Consider the following 19,094-nt stretch of genomic DNA (forward strand, 5'->3'; position numbering starts at 1 on the left):
TCTACTTCTTAAAAGGTATTATTTTAACTTTTTTTTTCTTTTTTTTTTTTTTTTTTTTTTTTTTTTTCCAGTTTGAGTCACACATTTCAGTATCAGATAATATTTGCTTCTGTATTTAGAACTTATCTTCGCAACACTAAACTCTGGACATTCACATATTTTTTTTGAGATGAAAGCCTAGCTGCTGGCACAGAAGAAAACAGTCTCTTCAAAGAAATGTCTGGACTTAATATCCATCCTTAAACCGGATCAGTTTAGCGTTGGCAAAAGCCCATTTGCAATCAATCTGCTAACAGAAGAGTGATAGAGAGGCTACTTTCCTTGAGTTAAATAACTGAAAGCAAGCCTTGAGGTCACTCTTTGGTGCATGGTTATCACATCTGTAAATAGAATTGACCAAATTTCTACAAGGAGATTTTCAATAATATATGGTTAGCTGTGCAGATCTAAATACAGTCTGAAGGGAAGGGAAGGAAAGGAAAGGAGGGACTTTAAATTTCAGCTGACCTTTCGGAAAGAGGTTATATCACATTGAATAGTGATAATTTAAATGCTCCAGAAATGCACTAGCTATGAATGTGCTTTCTGTTGAAAGATTGAAATTGAGTACAAATAGAGACAGCTAGATGCCACAGAGTATGTATTTTCACCAACATAATTTCAGAATGGTGAGGTAAAAGCTTTGCTGATGTAATGCTTAGAAGTGCTCTCTTTCATGAGAGAAAGCAAAGCCCTAAATGTTTGTGCTGAACTATGGCAGCTGTTATTACTAGATGTTAATGTATCTCAGAAAAAAACAGTGACCTAGAAGGAACTGGAATATGCTAAACAACAGTTTTAAAACCAGTACTTAATAAAAGCTGTTTCCATAGGAACTCAGATCCATGAGAACTGACAAGGTTTTTTAGGGACATTGTGACTGGCATATAATAACAATAATAATAGTTCTTGTATTACATACATAGCTTATACATGTTATGTGTGTTTTGATTTCCTGATTTTATTTTTCAGAATAAAACATTGACTGTATTTTTTTTTTTTTCAAACGTGCTTCTTTTTAACTACCCCTTAAGTTTCTGTGAATTCATTCATATTATTTACTGCAGGAAATTTACTTAAAAACAACTATGGACTGAAAAGTTTGTGCTTTGCTTGTACCACCACCAAGTATTCTTGTGGATTCCAGCCTGAACCCATGCCAGGCAAGTAGAGGAAGCTCCTTAGAGCTGGTGAGAAAATGTCATATCTGCTGATAAGAAATTGGATGGAACTCTATTATCCCTCTAGTACATTTTCTAATCACCCGTTACTGATCAGAGCCAGGGCCACATGACATCATCTCACGATCTAGTTCCTACTCATAATGAATTGCTCCTGACTATGTTATACTCAATAAGCTGGCAATCACATTCCCTTCTGCCAGCATCTGCATGATATCACAATCTGAAGCCTTCTTAGCAGTTTCACTTCTTATAGTCCCTTTACAAGAGGGACCTCATTCACTTTCTTCTGTATTTCCATTCACTTGGACTCATTTCATTTGTTTCATTATTTCTCTACTCATTCTTGGATAAGACATAGTATCCTGTAATTTGTAATGGGGCTGATTCCTTTGACAGGTTTGAGGCAGACCTGAATGGAAAAGCTGTTACAGGGTGACCAGCCTACTAGGAGATGGACTGATCCACCTTCAGTATTGAAAATTGCTCTGGAATTCAGCTACTGAGACTTTGTAGTCCAGCCATGTACATGGCAAGGATAAATTACCCCATCTTGCCTCCCTGCACCTTCTCCTCTCTACTCCCTTACCTGTGTAGATGGCTCTATCTGGGGTGTGTATGTGTGTTAGTGTCACATTCACTGATTAGCAGGTGGTGTGCTTTTCCTTAGTGATATATTTAAGGAGTGCATGGGGATCATCTTCCACAGTAATACAAAAAGTACTATGTTATTCTCAAGATAATGAAGCTGTATTTGCTAACGCAACTTGCAAAACAGTTCTTTAACAGAAATGATTCTCAAAAGTATGTCCAAAGTCCTTGTCTCCTAATGGTGTAGATTTCCTCAGAGACCACCCCTAAAAGAGAAATCATTTGGTTTGTCAGTGAGACAGATCTATTAAATAATAAAAGCCACTGGAAATAAACATAATCTATTTTATTGGCATTTCTACACATTGAACTGTAGGGGGAGGTAAGGTCAGATGTTGAATATACAAGGCAACAATTGACAAAATAACGTACAGCATTTGTTTGGTGTCCACCCAAGGATTTGCAGTGCTGTTAAAATGGTAAAGTACATAGCAAATATTTGATGTGCCAAACCACAGAAGACGGTTGATGATGGTTATGGAGTGGAAGAGACTCAGTAAGTAGTCCCTGTAGTGTATTTATTATACTGTACATTTTGCACATGCTATTTATTATACTGCTAGTAATATGTTTGTAGTTCTTTTTTTTTTTTTCCTTTTTTCTTTTTTTTCTTTTTTTCCCCATAATATATTATCATGAACAAAGACACAGCAGGAGAGTTTTACTTATTGTGAAATAAGAGTTATGCTTCTTGCAGTCTCCTTCCTTGCATAGAAATCAAGTTAAAGTTTTGAGGAAAGAACAATTCAGAAGTATTTTATTCCTATATAGAAAATTGTTCTGGAAATAAAGTTAGATGCAAGAACAACTTTAAAAAAAAAAACACACAAAAACACAACAACAAAAATATACACACAAAAACAAACAAAACCAACAATGAGACCCTAAAAGCAAAGAGAATTGAGCTAATTAGGAAGATGGAGAAAGCTGATGTTTTGAACTTCTCCTATTCTCCATTCATTTGCTTCCTTATTTTTCTATTAACTTTCCCACCACCACCATTCATTTATCTATTTAGTTTTTGTTTTGCTTTTTCTCCTCCTGACATGTCTGCAGTTCAGTCCTTTGCTCTAACAAAAACTTGCTGTTGCAGCTAGACAACTCACTTGCCATGAGCAATGCAGCTGTGCCAAATCAGAGCTCAGCATATGCCGGACACCTCTGGATGTGGGAATATGACATCCATGTGGATGTATATGCTAAATGCAACATCTCTGTGGTGTGAGAACATCTGAGAAAGAGGCTTCCTCGTGGTCTGCCAGTGTGTTTTGCTGTCCAGCTCTGTCAGGTTCTCAGGACCGGAGGTGACATTGCATTTATTTTGTGTGTGATAAAGCAACCTGGAGCAGGGCTCATTGCTTACTGTATAATGCTGACCCTCCATTTTGAAACTGAGAAATCATGAATGTTATATAAGTTTTTCTCTTGTAACCTAGCCTGGATGATTCCTTAGGATCTATTCTGTTTTCACTTGCAGTGTTAGACCTCAGCAATTTAGTTGATTTCAGTTGTAGAAGAATGTAATTTGTTTTTAATGTTACACTTACAAACAATTTTAAAACAAAAACACACAAAACAAAACAAAACAAACAAACAAAAAACAGAAAAAAGGAAGAAAGTGCCCAATTTGAATTACTACATAGCTATCTATGGTCTAAATGTGGACCACTTTTCAGAACAGAAATTGTCTGCAAGACAGACTTCTGTCCTTCAAATACTTGGGCTGATACTTTAAGCTTGTGAATGTCCTGCTTGAAGGTGGGACTCTCAATTGCTTAATGTTAAACATGTGCATAAGTGTTTGTCAGACTAAGTCTACAACTTTCTTCTCAAGGCATCTACGATTTACTGTGTGCATTTGCTAGGCAACTTTAAACAATGCACCTTTATTCTGTTTACGGCAGCTATGGATCTATTTCTCTGTGTTTGTGGAAATCCACATTTGGCATTTTCAGGGATGCCTGAGCCAAGCTCAAACCTCAGTGTTTGGATATGGGGTGATGGTAGACACATGTCTTGTCAGTTCCATGGTTTTGTTATTTTTTAAATGTATTTGATTATACACTGGGCTTATATAATGAAAACAAAGCTTTCATTAGTCTGGTTTGGGAAGGGCTGTGGTTGAAGCCGGGGGGAGAGGAATGACAGAGAAGGATCATGGGGAGGGAGGCAGGGTAGAATGAAGGAAGACAAACAACCAATGGTGCTACAGCAACTGAGGGGAAAACTTCTGAAGAGAGCATTTGAGAGATGAGTGGTTAAGAGCTGGCTCTCTCCCAGCTCCTTTGGAGAAGTCAAGAAGTGGACTAGTGATCCTGATGTGTTCCTGATTATGAGCTGCAGGTACCTTTCTGCCTTTTGTGTGAGGCTAGTTAGTGTGAGCAAGGGGCTCTAGGAGCCTGGGAGTTCTGGGGTTTACCACTGTAAAAGTTCCTTGCCTCTCATGCTTGCTGTTTCCCAGGTGGTAGAAAGAGGGTACCAGGTGCCTTCCATAGGTGGGCTCCTCTGGATTTTGGGGAGATAAATAAATGGGCACCAGAAGGATCAAGCTCAGTGGAAAATAGTGGTCCCCTCAAGACTGTGTTTTAAATTAAATTAAAGTTCATTAGTTCTGATGTAGGGTTTTTATAAGTTGTATGGAATTCAGCATTGTGAGATCTGGTCAACTGAGAAGCAGGGGTGAACAAAGTCTATACATGTGTCTCTTTGCTAAGGACATATTTCATCAATCAGAAATAGAAATGCTGTGTAATTAAGATGTCTGGATCTCAGCCAGTCTGAGACAGAATGATTGTCCAGTCACATCTGTCCTGTGCTCTCTTTACAGGGTCTCTTCACAGGTTAGGAGCAGTAATGAAATTAACGAAAGTGAAGATAATTTATGGTGATACGTGGAGCATGGAAAGTGGGCTGGAGTTTTTGTGAGTCTGAAAAAGCAGAGAACCTAAACTGTGGGGAAAATATCTCTCTCCTAAAGATGAAGGGCTAGATTCTCAATTGATGTACATCTCTGTAACTTGGCATCAGTGAAGCTATGCTGATTTACACCAGCTGAAAAATCTGGAAGGGAACAATGCACTTTTTGTTTAATTTTTATGTGCTCCTCAGACCATCCGTCACATTCAGTTGGAGAGGAGTAACATTTGGTAGATGTTTAGTCTTGACTTTTTTTTTTTTTTTCCTGAAATGGGAAGTGAATTAAATGAAGTGAAGACAGAATAAGGCAGTTTTATTATTAAAGCTAACTGAACAGTCTGAAAAAAATTAAAATAAAATTAAAAAAGAATTTGTCAAATAATTTATTTGACATCATGGCAAAATATGGGCAAATGCATTAATTTTTGTAAGAACTAATAAATAAAAATGTAGAGAAATAGACTGTGGTGGATATGACTAGATTTACAAAGAGCTGGCTGTAAAAAACAGTCTGGCTAATCTATCTCTTTCATAGTGTATAAGGTCTCTAACTGTTGCACCTTTATCATCTACTGGTATCAATGAGTGCTGAATATCATCAGAAGAGCTAAGATCAGGGGGTTATCAGTTCTGTTTTAGGTACCAAATCAGAATGTGAACTGATGTCTGTCTTTACCTGCTGAGTTCATTTTTCTGCAGTGGTAGAAATCACATGCTAGAGCTGTTGTGTACCCTTTACAAATGGCTCCTTCTGAATAGAGGGTGGTAGAGTGGTGGCTTGTTCAGAGACAGGAGCACTGTGCCAAAGCATTAGAAATGATTCATGGAATGAGATCTATGCTCACCCAGAAGGAACAAGTGATTGTAAGGGGCTCCTTTCTGTTTTTGCTGAAGCTTATTGTCAAAGTTGGAGGGGAAGAACAGGCAATGCCAAACTGCTGGCTCCCTTGTGCGTAGACAAGTGTTAGACTGTAAACAGGGCTGAGGATCTGGCAGACTTTTTATCCATCTCTCCAAAACGTTGGCCCATACATCATCATTGGCACTGAGCAGGAAATGACTGGTGCCAGCAAAAGCATTGGAGCAGGTCATTTCCCCAGTGGACCAAGGGATTGGATTTAGACTTCAGGAGTTCCCATTTAGGACATGTTCTGCTGCTGGGCAATACACATAACATTACCATTATTACAACTGGACGGTAGGTCACAGTCCAACCTGTACAGATTAAAATAAAACAAAACAAAACAACAACAACAAAAAAGAGTTTGACAAGGGTGTTGCAGTTCAATGTGGGAAAAATATAACTAAAATATTATTGTCAAGCCTACTGACCAAGCTGTACAAACTACCCTTGCATTCGTTGGGAAATAGCTATTTGGGAAATGTACTTCTTTCAAAGAAGATCTTGAAATTTCTAATTATTAAATTTTGCATTTGAAATCAGAAAAGACAGGTGTGTGATATTTTAAACAAGACATGAATTAAAAAACAAAAGTGAAACAAAACAAAAAACATTTTGGGATAGACTCAGTGAATTTGGAAACACTCAAGAAGCTAGGTTTACCTCCCAGGCATCATGGCTAGGACAAATAGCTGGGGAGTGCAGGGAGAAGACCACCTTGCTACACAACAAGGCAGGTGGGGCTGGACTGTGGCGAACCAGCCACCAAGCTGGTGACATCAGGGAAAGCTGATGTTTTGAACTCGTTTGAACTAGTTCAAGTTAACTAACGCAGTGTGAACTGCAGTAGGAGAGGAAATGCACTGGGTGCAAACTTAACTCACTTTTCTTCCAGCATGGAAAAAACAAGGAGATTTGCTGGCAAATCATCTTGTGAAGAAGCTAGGAGAGAAATGATCAGCTCTGGCTTCTGATGGTGGGTGAGCAAGACTTCATTGTGCACTTTTTCTGACCTACAACCCGCATGTGGAATGTGCATAATCTTGTGCAAGTGTGTGGGCAATTTGAAGTTATGCGCTTTACCAGGAGAGGCCATGAGGCTCAGCAGAGAGTGGAGAGTTTCATCACATTACATAGCAGCCCAAGTGAGTAAATATTATGTGGGTTGTGCTGGTACACAGTAGTACACCAAGTGTTGCTTACATGGCTTTAGAGGTGTTCAGTCTGATTCAGTGGCTTCCCAATACATTTAGTGCCAAAGACCTATATAGCAGTATGCTTCTCTTGGACAGATAGGTCTTGAAAACATAAATTCCTGTGTGTGGTTACTGCACAACCAGGATCTGACTCATTGCTTCACAAAGCACTTTTAGTTGCTTTGGAAACATGTTGATATGCACTATACAAACCCAGTAACTATGCTACTCCAGTAACAGTCTACTACCTCAGAGTTGTCAAGAAAGCTTGGCTCTCTGCTATCTGCACCATAGACACTAGGAACCTCATGTGACGAATCAAACTGGATCCCATAGCTCCAATGACTCTGAATCCACCCACTCAATGTCCCAACTGATAGGGAGCTCTTAAGGGGTGCTAGTAGCATATAGTCCACTACAAAGTATTGCACATTTTTCTTTCCATACAGTAGAGGGTAGTAAAATACTCAGAGACTGTTTGCAAGGAAAGAGAACCAAACAGTAGAGCAATTGAGTGGAAAATAAACAAAAATGTCTATTTTTAAACCAAGCTAAATCCATATAATTTTAAGTGGGGAATCTTTTGAGTCCTTGTAAAACAAGTTCCTTAAGTGTTTGACTGATGCTATTTAAATGTGTAATGACTTGGGCTACAAAAAAAAACAAAAAACAAATGTATTCATTGCTTCTCTTTCAGGATGAAAGTATCAAACATTTTAATTGTGTTCTGCATGTTTAGGATGCAAACAAAAGTGTTCATTGTGAACCTGCCAATTAAAGGAGCTGCCAGTAGGAAAAGGAGACGTGCCTGTGGCTTTCTTAGGGTTAGCTAAGGTCAAGTCTACAACTAATGCACAGGTTCTTAAAGAATTTTGGCATCTGAATGCATGAAAATCCCAAGTAATACTTGACTCTTTCTATCAAAAGTTTGGTAGCTGTTTTTCTCTGAAAGCAATGTCTGCAGAACAACAATGAGGCTTTATTTTTTTTATGTATTTGTTTTGTTTTGTTTTTACTTAAAGACACATATAATGCTTAAAGAAGCAAAGCACTGTCCAAGATGTTAGTACTAAGAACCTAAAGGACTGCCCTTGATCTTCAGAGTATGGTACATAACTGATCTAGTCTAACAGTTAGCTTATAAACCATGTAGGAAACCAAAGGAAGCTGATGGAAGCTGAATCATGTGCTTCTAGTTAAGGAATGGTTTAGAACTGTACTGTTTGCAGAGCTTAGAGTTTTGAAGTAACAACTTCATTTCTATTAAGTCATTGTCTGCATATTTCTATAGTACCATTTAACTACACGCAAAATAGTTCAGTAACATCATATTTCTCTTCCAAGCACTTTTTATTTATTTATTTATTTATTTATTTATTTATTTATTTATTTTAGGATTTCACAGAAGTCTATAACCTGTGGAATTGATTTCCAGTCATGTTCTTCTACCAGCTGAGCCTGATAAGACCTAAATCCCAGCTCACTTATTCCAGAGCAATCGGAATTATGAACAGACAAGGCATGCTGGCACAATGATCTGTCAAGAGCTGAGAATCTAAACCAATGTTACCTACTGCAGAAGAAAAGCTGTATTTAAATTCATGTATGAAATGGAAGATATTTAATTTACATTTATGTAAAGGTTCTAAGTTGGTTTATCTAAATTGCATATTTCTATCTCAGGTGATGGCACTTCATAGGAAATTCACCTTTGGGTGTGTATATAATGAGTTTGTGCTACTTAATTCTTTGCATTTTATTGGTAACTATTACTAAAGATTCAGAAGAAAATTTTTAAAAAAGATAAAACAAACATCAAAACAACAACAACCTGTAAGCCAAATCTAATTTATTTTCAAGAATCTCCAGTTATCACTCACATATCCTTGCCAAACATGTCATTTCTCTTAGCAACGGTACACATGTCTTTAACAAGTATTTTAACCTGTGAAAGTCACAGAGCACATTTCTGAATTGCAAAGTTATGTTCAGATATCACGGGGTTGATAATGATAAATTGCTTCCCCTTCTTACAAGGTCATGGAAGCTATTCTTGCAGGGTACACTCAGTGTTTCAGCGCAGGTGGTTTGAATGAATTTTTGTCTTTCCAGTGGAATCTGGCTTTACTTTATTGTAGTGTTATGTCATTGTGTATGTGGAACAGTGCACACACAGTTGGTGAAAAATGTTATTTCTACAGAGAAAGATTCTTTTGCAAAGATAAGAGTAGTGTAATACATTTTTTTTTTTTTTTGGTAATTCATTTGTATTTTAAAGTTAAATTGTCATCTGACGTAGGTCGGAGTAATTGTTAGATGGCAACTTGGTAGAGATACAACTAGATGTTTCCAAAATTCTCCTTTCAGTTTTGCATGCACATAATGGGTAGTGCAGTTTTTAGTGCTGTTTAAAACCCCCTTTAAAACAGGTCTTTCTGGGTTGCCAAATGTTAGCAGTGGATATACAGACAAAGTAAAAGACTGACCAGTATTTTACAGCCACATTGGTGGTTGTTTCTGTCATCACTTTGGGATGTGTAAGGCTGAATGATGTGGCAACATAGCTGACTTTGATTGTATGTCTGCCAGAACCACAAATCTGTTGCTGTATGGAATGTACCTTTTTTCTATTTAATAAGTGAAGGCAGAAACAATAGATGGAGGTTCTCACATCTCTTCTATCTCTCATTCCCATCTTTGGATTGCCTGCTAAGTGCTCCAAGTTCAAACTAGCCTCTGAATTTGATATACAGGATCCTGCTATCTCATTCATGTCTTTGTAAGGCACATTAATACTTAGCAATATCATTAAAAAATCATCTTTACTCCCAACATGTAGTTAACCAAGTAGGTCAGACAGACCTGCAATGAAATCACATTGCCAGTGTCCTCTTTTAAGCTTTCTACAGCATCTTGTTTCCTCCAAGGCTATCTTTTAGACAGTGAGTTTCATAGGGCAAACCTTATTTATGGCTTGTTTAGTGCTAAATGCTATTTTGGTGTTTAAAAGATTCATCATAAACATAGTCCAATGTACTTATAAAAACAGCTTTGCCTGACCCAGTGCCTTAATAATGTTCTTTAACTTCCCTTTAATCTTTCGGAAGAAACATTTTAATAGCCACTGCAGTGTAATTCACCAGTTCTTGAACTTTATTCTGGAGTACTGATTTCCAAATAGTGGATTCAGATTAGAATTTGCAAACAAGGTTTGAAAAGCTCATCTAAAATTGAGATTCTTGCCCAGACATTGGGAACAGAAGATGGAATGCATATTTTGCTTTCTGGTAGAGCTTTTGGGTATAGGTAACCTTATGGTTAGATCTGGATTTAAAAAAAAAAAAAAAAAAGCCTTGAGAACCTCTTCTGTTAGAACCTCAGATCCACATAACTGGCAAGAATAAGAATGCTGATATAATTGGGGATTAATATCTTTTATTTTCCTGTAGGAATTGGTAGAAGATAGGGTTAGGCTTTTGGAAAGGAGGGCTGTATCAAGTCTGATTTACTGCTGGATTTGTAAGGGTTTGGGAGAAGGCTGGCAAACTCATAAGCAAATATTTTATTTTCAGTATTCCTGGACAAATTTTCCATTTAAGGAAGGTTTGGGATAAGGCTAGGGAACTGGAAAAAAACATGTCTATAATAGCTTTTTGTGGGGTCTTCAGAGGTAGAAGTATTATGGTGTAGGCAGGAGCATATGCTTCATATTAGGTATTCCAGTACAGTTTCATCCTCTGTCTACAGTACATGTTAATTTTAGGGCTAGGGATAGAATCGTGCTTTCAGAAAAGAAGGTAGAAAGCCTTTTTATTCTTGCATTCTGCTAGACTGGCAGAGATAGGATTTAAGTTTGCATAATCAGGAACAAATACTTTATATTAAAATTTACCATGAAGATTGGTCACTTTCAATTAATAAATTTTAGGCTTAGGTTTAGGCTGGCATTATGGCCCAAAAGAGGGAGGCTGTATCAGTCAAACTCACAGTTTGATTGTTTAGGACCAACAGAGCTAAGAAATAAGGTTGGTTGTTAATGACTCAATCATTTTTTCTTCATGAATCAGTCCCTTGGCTGCATTTCAGTTTTTGCTTAAAAACGGGAGCAGAGTTAAGAAGAAAAGGCTTCCTGAGCCCAGCTTGTCACTGAATCTGGAATGGCTTCAGGGAAAGGAAACAGGTTAGTGTCATAAAAGGTAAAGGACATTATTCTGATTTCTTATGAAAACAAACTGTGTGGATTTGGGAGGGGCGGAGATTGAGAAAGACTATTGGTGATGATACAACTAGTGCCTTTAATGTGTTTTAGCTGCAAGAATTAGTTCACTGCCCATTTATTAAGTAGCAAGATGGCTGGAGTTTATCTCAAGTTTGAGGTAGGAAAAGGCTTGACCTGAAAGCTTAGGACAAGGGATGATGTCAGTGACTGATGTTTCAAGTTCACATTTTCCTGTAGGGATTAGTCTTACAATTACATTTCAGGCTAGATTAGAATTGACTTTTGAGTGCAGAAAATAAAGCTTGAAGAAGCCTGTGTCTTGTTGGATTCCACGTGATCATTAAGGATAAGAAAAGCCTATTTCACCAAATCCCATTAATTTGTCTTAGGTTTTGCTCTAGCTATTGGTTACCCAGCTATAATCATAACTTTGTAATTGTGTAAGGACTCAGGAATGCAAAGCTTGTTGTTTCCAGGATGCTATTAGATTCCATATAGCTAGTTTTGGTAGAAACTCTTACAGAATAAATTGACAGTAAAGAACAGCAGTATATGGTGTTCACCCAAGGATTCTAGAGAAAGGAGATAAATTACTGTTTCATGTAAAATCATTAGAAACTTTTTGGAACAATCAGTGGAAACAGGGATGAATATTGCATGTCGGCAGTGAATCAACATGGATTTGTAAAGTGAGATCATGCCTCACAAATCTAGTATCATCCTTCAGAGAAGCCAGAAAACTTGTGGATAAGGAAATTATGGTTGATATAACCTACTTGGTTTGTGATTTACTGAAAGCTTTTTAAAAAACCTAAGAACTCAGGATAAAAGAAAATGACTTCACATAGGTAAAGGCTGGTTAAAAGACCTAAAGCAGAAATCAGCAATAAATGACCAGTTCAGACAGAGGAAGGAAGCTACCAGTGAAGTATCCATGGGATTTGTCCTGTGGCCTGCACTGTTCTTGACATTAATAAGCAGCCTGGAAATGAGAAGGAGAAAATCTTGAGGTATCTTATTTTGCTGGCAACATTAAGTCATTCAGAATAGTCAAAATAAGATCTGTCTGCAAAGGATTATAGGAAGAACTAGGGTATATAAAATGAAATCAGCAAGTGGCAATTTCAAAATTGGCAAAAGAAGTTATTTTTGCCTCAAATTGCATTGTTAAACTGTGAAGATCTCTGCCATGAGATGTTGTGGTTATTAAAACACTTAGATGCAAAAAGTTATTGGATGAAATGAAAGAAATATCCAGGACTATTAAAGATAGAGATGCCCCTTCTATTTCAGAAACTACTCTGCCACAAATCGCTGGAGGCTATAAAAATTTTCTGTGGAATTATTGAGGTATATTGCACCGTTATCACAGTCTTCCCTGGAAATCCACTTCTGAACACCACCAGAAATTGGTCCTGGGCTAATTAGATACTTGAACTGATCAAATATAGTATGGGAGGGTCTTTATAAATTCATATTATATTTAAAAATGACCAAGTATTCAGCATATCTGAATAAATGTAGATGTCATTGGAAATTTCACAATATTGTTGTCTCTATCATCTTACTACATGATTAAATGAGAAGACAACCCCTCTATTAAGATTACTCTGGTACTCTGCATTCTGAGTACCTTTCCACACACATTTGTGGAGTTCATGAGTGCTTTCCATAGTATCTATAATCAGACAAAGTAGGTATCAAATGACACAGATTGGAAATTATTTTTTTCCTTTTGCACAACAGTCCTCTTTTCCAAAGTCAAAGCTGAGAGATATAAAGTTAATTAAAAGCATATATGTTAGGCATCATGACCAGTCTTGCAGCATAGAATTTATGTTACCAATCAAGCAATCCTTGCTTCTAATAAGCACAGACTGCTGGTTTGAGAAACTGCCCTCTGTTACCTTTTACTGCTTTGATCTGAAGGTAGTGAGTTGGTCATAGTGTCATCACTCACACTTCTGGTGAGTGATGCCCTCATTGTCTGAAATAAGCAGTAGTTTCATTTAGGCATTTAAATTAGTGTCAGAAAGTCAGGAGGAAAGATTTAGTCATTTAAACTGCATGGAGAACCTGCCCAAAATACTATATTGCTCAGGAACAATGCAAAAATTTGCTAAATATCAGGCTGCAATCAAACATAGATACTCAGGACATAGGCCAGTCATTCAATATTTATTGGAAATTTTGCGTTGCAAGAATATTGCTCATCAGAATTAATCTGGAGACAAAGGGGAGAGTATTCAATGTATCAGCACCAGAAATATCTATCTGTATCATAAACAAAATCCTGCTGGCTATTCTTGGTAATCTACCTCCAGTAAAATACCTAGTAAGACTCTTAACTCTGTTTTTCCTCTTCCATGAAAGGTATAGCTGTAGGGGTACCACTTCATACAGGTAAGAAAATGTTCAGTGCATCATGTTTCCCGTCTTCATTATACCATGGCCAATTTAACCTGATCCAGACCTCTACCTCTATTTGTGGAAGACAGCTTCATCTGTGGTCCAGAAATAATCAGTCTGAATCTCGGAAAGCCACAAGACTGAGGTCAAAAGTAAAAAAAAAAACAATCTGAGCATCTTATTTTTCCACTGAATCCCAAACTGTATTCACTGTCACCTTTTTGCTTCTGATAACTTTGATATTTCTTTAGTGTCTGCGGCCACTGGCAAAATACAAAGCCATTGTATCTTCTACCACATGCTCTTTCAAGCAAATAAAAATTATCTTTGCACTAGTATTTCTTTCTTGAAAATGAGACCTTCAAATTATAATGTCTGTTGGCTTTTCTAATATCAGAAGTTTGCAGGAGAAAATGCTTTGGAGACATGATGATTATTACTTGCTTTGAGGGAACTATTGTAGGTGTGGAAGACAGGAGAGCACAAAACTCATGTTAAAACTATCTAATGGCTCCTTTTACTTATCAGATTCAGCTCCTTAATTCATATTGCTGACAATGAGTTGCCTGGGTCTCCATTCTCTCACAGGCAATTTCTGTAGTCTGCATACATGTAGTTCTGTAGCAGTATTTTGCAAAAGGAGTAGAAAGTGGTGATAGTGTTAGATGTCCTTGGATGCCCCGTGATTTGCAGCAGCATCAGGAGAGATGATTGTTATTTGGTATCAAACAGTAACTCACTATAGAATTTTCTAAACTTGAGTTGGCTTTTCACCATGTCCCAGAACCAACCTGACATTTCACAATAGAGGAATCAAATGTCTTTTGGCAGCTGCTGATGTCATAGTTGCTTAGAGCCTGATCTCAGAATTTGGCAGCCAAGAGCCACTTTATCTGTACGCAGCTGTGTAAAACAGAGAATAGAAAATCTGGGTGTCAGCAGTGCTGTGACCTTCATATGGTGTTCAACAGAAGGCAGAATTGTTATTAACAGTTTTAAACTGTGAATACATATTTTTGGTTTTGTCAATACATGAAGCTAATGACAGCCTGTCTTGAGAAGCGTACAGCATATCACTCAAAATAGATTTTGTTTCAATGAAAGAACCTGGACAGAAGTGTTGCACTTTGCTTTACACTGTTCTGCCATGGCTGATGTGTTTGCCATCCTGAGGAGAGGGCAACACTTGTCTTCTTTTAGGATATTAGCCAGAGTTGCACTGAGAAGCAAAACAATTGATCTCTGCAGAGTGGAAACACCACATCTGATGCTCTAATGTTTAGTCTGTTCTGAGGAACTGTGGAAATTCTTTAGAAGAAAATATTCTGCATAACGTGCAAGATTTCTAATCTGCCAAACCTCTGAGGCTATTGGGCTAAAACTGGGGTTTCTTTTAACAGTTTATGATCTGGCCAATCTGGTCTGCTTGTAATACAATACAATGCAATATTTATCACTTGTGGGCCTTGGCCAGTATCATAAATCAATTGAACGATAGTTAAGTAATATTTGAACATCAGTTAAGCCTTAAGTGAATTAGGGGTTTCTATACACATGGTAGTCATCTGTCACAGATGGTTATGTGGGGAAAACAGCACAGTTCATTTTCATGTCTTTTCCTATATTCTTGTACCTCTAGAAAAGTAAAGTTAATTGACTTCTGCTTCCTATCTGTAGTATCAATTCCTATGAGTAGTGTCTTAAAACATGAAGAGATGAGTCAAGAATAAAGTAAAAGGTCAGGAAGAATTATTATTTTTTTCATAAACAGTATATTAATGAACAGGAATTGATGCAAGATTAAAACATCAAATCAAGAAAGAAGCAGAGGAAGTTTAAGATTTGTGAGATGCAACTCTTATTATCTTTAGTCTGAACTGTGTGATATGTGTTGTTGTCTTTAAAATCCCGTCTTTTGGGATTTTATAGGATAATATAAGGACCACAATAATATAAGGACCATACTTTTAGAATCATCTTTCTGACTACAACAGCTGCATAACAACATTTGAAAACATGATCTTTAAAGGGTAGAGTATGAAAAAAAATAAATAAAGAAAATAACAGTTTGCGCACAGTCTGCTAGTTTTGCCAAACTTTCAGTTTCCAAATTAGACTTCTTGTCTGTGTCCTTCAAATGATCTTTCTCCCAGAAATTGGAGTGGTATGGTTGGACCATGGAGTTTGCATCAATAAAAGTGAAGCTCTGTTCCAACCAGTTCCTAGTTGAAACTGGAACTGAGTGAAGCTGCAAAGCCTTCTTCTATTGCAAGGATTACTGTAACTTTTGCACATCTCACATGGCATTATCTACATTCAGAACTGGAGCTTGTCTCTGGCAAGAGTTGTGCTTCCCTAATTATTTCTGACATGCCCGTTCTCAGGTGTGAAGCATTTCTTGGTATCAGCTACTGAAAGGTCTGTGGTCCCTTTTAAGTAAAATTTTATTGTCTCTGCTACCAAATCTGACAGGTATTATCACTTATTTCATGGGCTTATTATCCACAGTTTACTTTGGCCTATTGGTCTTCAAACAGGGGTTTTTTTTGTACCTCATCAGCACCTGGTCTTGCTACTCCATTGATGTAACTGGCATGAAAATGCATCTGGCTCTGCCATCTGGCTTGATTTGAACTGATTACTGATTTAATAGAGTAACAGTAAATATGTCAGATGAGTTTCTGTCTGCCTTTTTTTTGTAATAAATATACAGAAAGTTTCTATGCATCTGCTATTTCACACTGCAGATTGCTTTCCCTTCAGTAGAAATCTTTGCAGATAGTCTCAGAAACAGCAAGAGCTGTTGCCTGTGTTTTTCCTTACATATCATCGGTATATGAAGATACTGCTTCCTCTGTTACTGTCACTGCTGTGTATAGGCTGGCACTTAATTTTTCTGTCAAATTGCTGTCTGTAGCACATGCATTAGACAGCAACTACAATACATGACATATGCATTCTTCATACTCAGCAACTACAATACATGACATATGCATTCTTCATACTATTTGCATAGATTGGAGTTTATGCACTTGTTCTGCACCAATCCATTTTTCTTATGTTCCTTTCAATGCTCACTATAGCTGCTTTTTTTTTTTTTTTTTTCAATGAGTGACATTTCTCTAAGGTTAGGTTTTATAAATGTAAAAAAGATTTTGGTTTTGCCTTTTCTAAGATTACATGTGGGTGTCAGTAGTGTGAGCTGTGCAATATAAACATTTTTTTCCCCTGCTATTAAATACGAATATTTACTCAGGTAAAGGCAAAACATAACATTTTTGTTTCTACTGTTCTTTCTGGGCTCATTAAATATTTTCATGATGGGCTCCAATATTTAAGGCATTGTTCCAAGAGTAGTGACCTGATGATCTGATGATCTTCCCCCTCTTCCCCTTCCCCCATGAGTAGTGCCCTGCTAATCTTCCCCCCCCCCCCAAAAAAAAAACAAACAACAAACAACCAAAAAAACAAACAAACAAAAAACACACACACACACCAACAGACAATACAAAAACATGTTATAACAATGATTTTTGTCATCTTCCAATATAAATTCTGTATGGAGCCTCCATTCTTGCTTCCACAATTTTAATGCCTGCCCAAGGATTTTGTCTGAAAATTCACCATTCCTGATGGCTGGCATCACTCCATGCTGATGATTTCCTTTGTTTCTTGCCCATGTTTCTTTGTTTCTTTGTAAATCATATTCTCCTTGTTATTGTGGGTCTCACAAGATTAACCTCTGCAGGCATCTTCCATATGTCACATGCTGAGTAGAAACATAAGAAAACACCAGATTTCTTAATTAAAATAGTTCTAGATTTATAAAACTGGAACAGAACTTCTGCCTTGACAATTCAGTGTCCGCAGATGGTAAAGACTACATTTAAGGGCCTTTGATGCTATTAACCTTTTGCTGCCCCAGACAACACCTTCAAGTGCAGCTTTCATAGCTGTGGGAGCCGCTGCCAAGATGGCTCTTCACAAAAGCCAGAGCAAGCATCAGTGGAGGTGGATGAACTCTTCTGAGGAGCTACATCTGCTCCAGGAAGGTACCCTTTGAATATATAGACTACACTGGGTGGTGGAGTTTCAACTGTGAGGAACTGTGAGGCTGTGACAAGAACGGAGAGGGTGTCTCCCACTTTGTAAGTCAAGGCTTAATTTTGAAGTAGACTCTCAACAACAAGTTAGGGAAGAACTTTCCTTGGGAATAGATTTGCCTATAAATGCTTTTAAACTACTTTGCTGAGACCAAACTGACAGTAATTTGTTGCTCAGCAGGTGAAGGGAAATGCTGTTACAAAAGTCTTTGCTCTGGGAGAAGATGGACTCAGGTGCTAGACTGCTGCATTATTTTTTATTATTATTATTATTATTTTCATTCTTTCTAACTTTAGGTGATTAGTTGGTATCTGGGGGAAGTGCTTTTGCAAAAGGATGAGGAAATATAATTGTTCTTTGTTGCAATTCTGTCTATGTACAAGGAATATTTACAGACTACCGTTTTCCTTGAATACTATAAGAAGTAAACATGGGAGAGTTTTAGTACTCTCCTTGGACAATGATCTACCATAACCACCTCTTTTTTTGCTTAATTTCTTTCTTAAAATCACCTTACCTGCTCTCTAGTTGTCTCTGGGATTTTTCTGCCGCCTGATCTATGTGTGCATGTGGTTTTGACTGTTCTCCACTGAACAGTGATCATTGCCTTGAATTTGCTCTTAATCCCCAAGGAAAATTGCAATGGTTAGTTCTTTTTCTAGACATCTGTTTTGGGTGCTGACTTTTAGTGTTTCATCTGTTCCATGGAAGTGTTGTAATCAGTTTTACATTTAGCCTACTACTTTATATTTGACAAAATGTGACTCCTAAGTTCAACATTACTATCAGATAGCTTTGCTGTCCCTATTTGTAGATGCTAGTGTTTACTGTATGTTATCAAGCTGAAGTTCTCCTTTTCCCCACATAATGTTTTGCGTGTTTTGTACACAGACTCCACATTTCAGAATAGAAAAGAATTCACACTTAAGCTCACGCAAAGAAGATATTTAGTTTTCCCAGGTTTCTGGGTGGGTTGCTAAAGCAAATCATATCTATTAGTTTTAAGAAGACCCCTCAGATATTTGAACCTGACCATTTTTCCTGCCAGCAACACATGGCAAGAGAATTAAATAAGTTAAATTGCAGAAATATTTAAGATCTATTTTAGCTAAAGCCTTTTCGTAAGATGTTTGTGTGCCAAATTATATCTGGAGTAAACTTCTACAGGCAAATGCTAAATCCAGAGCAAGGGGTACAGAAAGAAGTGTAAAGGGAAATAAAATAGAAAGACAGACCCTTAGCAATAATGAACATTGTTACAAAGAACTTTATGGTATTAACTTAGATAATTGCCAGAGTTGTAAAATCCAGATTTTTCAGTCTGCAACGTTCCTGGGAGGTGGTGGAGTTGAAGAAAATCGAAAGTAATGGTTCATATATAATTCAGAATTTTATTTCTTTTCACCATTCTCAAAAGAGTAAACGTGACCTACTTTCTATATGGTGTAGTTTAGTGGGAAATTCCCCCAACTCCCCGT

At 37.3% G+C, this 19,094-nt stretch overlaps 2 long non-coding RNA genes across 41 annotated transcripts in view; one reads left to right on the top strand and one right to left on the bottom strand.

Moving 5' to 3' along the window:
- LOC110352930 (uncharacterized) overlaps positions 1-19,094 on the top strand; it is a 237,964-nt gene that overhangs the window by 139,031 nt on the left and 79,839 nt on the right. For 30 of the 40 annotated variants that reach the window (XR_011809464.1, XR_011809463.1, XR_011809480.1 and 27 more), the window contains 3 exons: positions 4,699-4,792; positions 6,584-6,664; positions 8,280-11,064. The exons of 3 other annotated variants lie outside the window; for them this stretch is intronic. This is a non-coding gene — a long non-coding RNA (uncharacterized lncRNA). 7 more of the 40 variants (XR_011809462.1, XR_011809466.1, XR_011809469.1 and 4 more) reach the window with 7 other exon arrangements.
- LOC113843691 (uncharacterized) lies at positions 16,645-17,614 on the bottom strand. The gene is made up of 2 exons (XR_003497369.3): positions 17,423-17,614; positions 16,645-17,281 (listed from the first exon to the last, which is right to left on the bottom strand). It is a non-coding gene; the product is annotated as an uncharacterized lncRNA (long non-coding RNA).

Source organism: Anas platyrhynchos, chromosome 5 (genome assembly GCF_047663525.1).
Source record: "Anas platyrhynchos isolate ZD024472 breed Pekin duck chromosome 5, IASCAAS_PekinDuck_T2T, whole genome shotgun sequence".
Classification (NCBI taxonomy): Eukaryota; Metazoa; Chordata; class Aves; order Anseriformes; family Anatidae; genus Anas; species Anas platyrhynchos.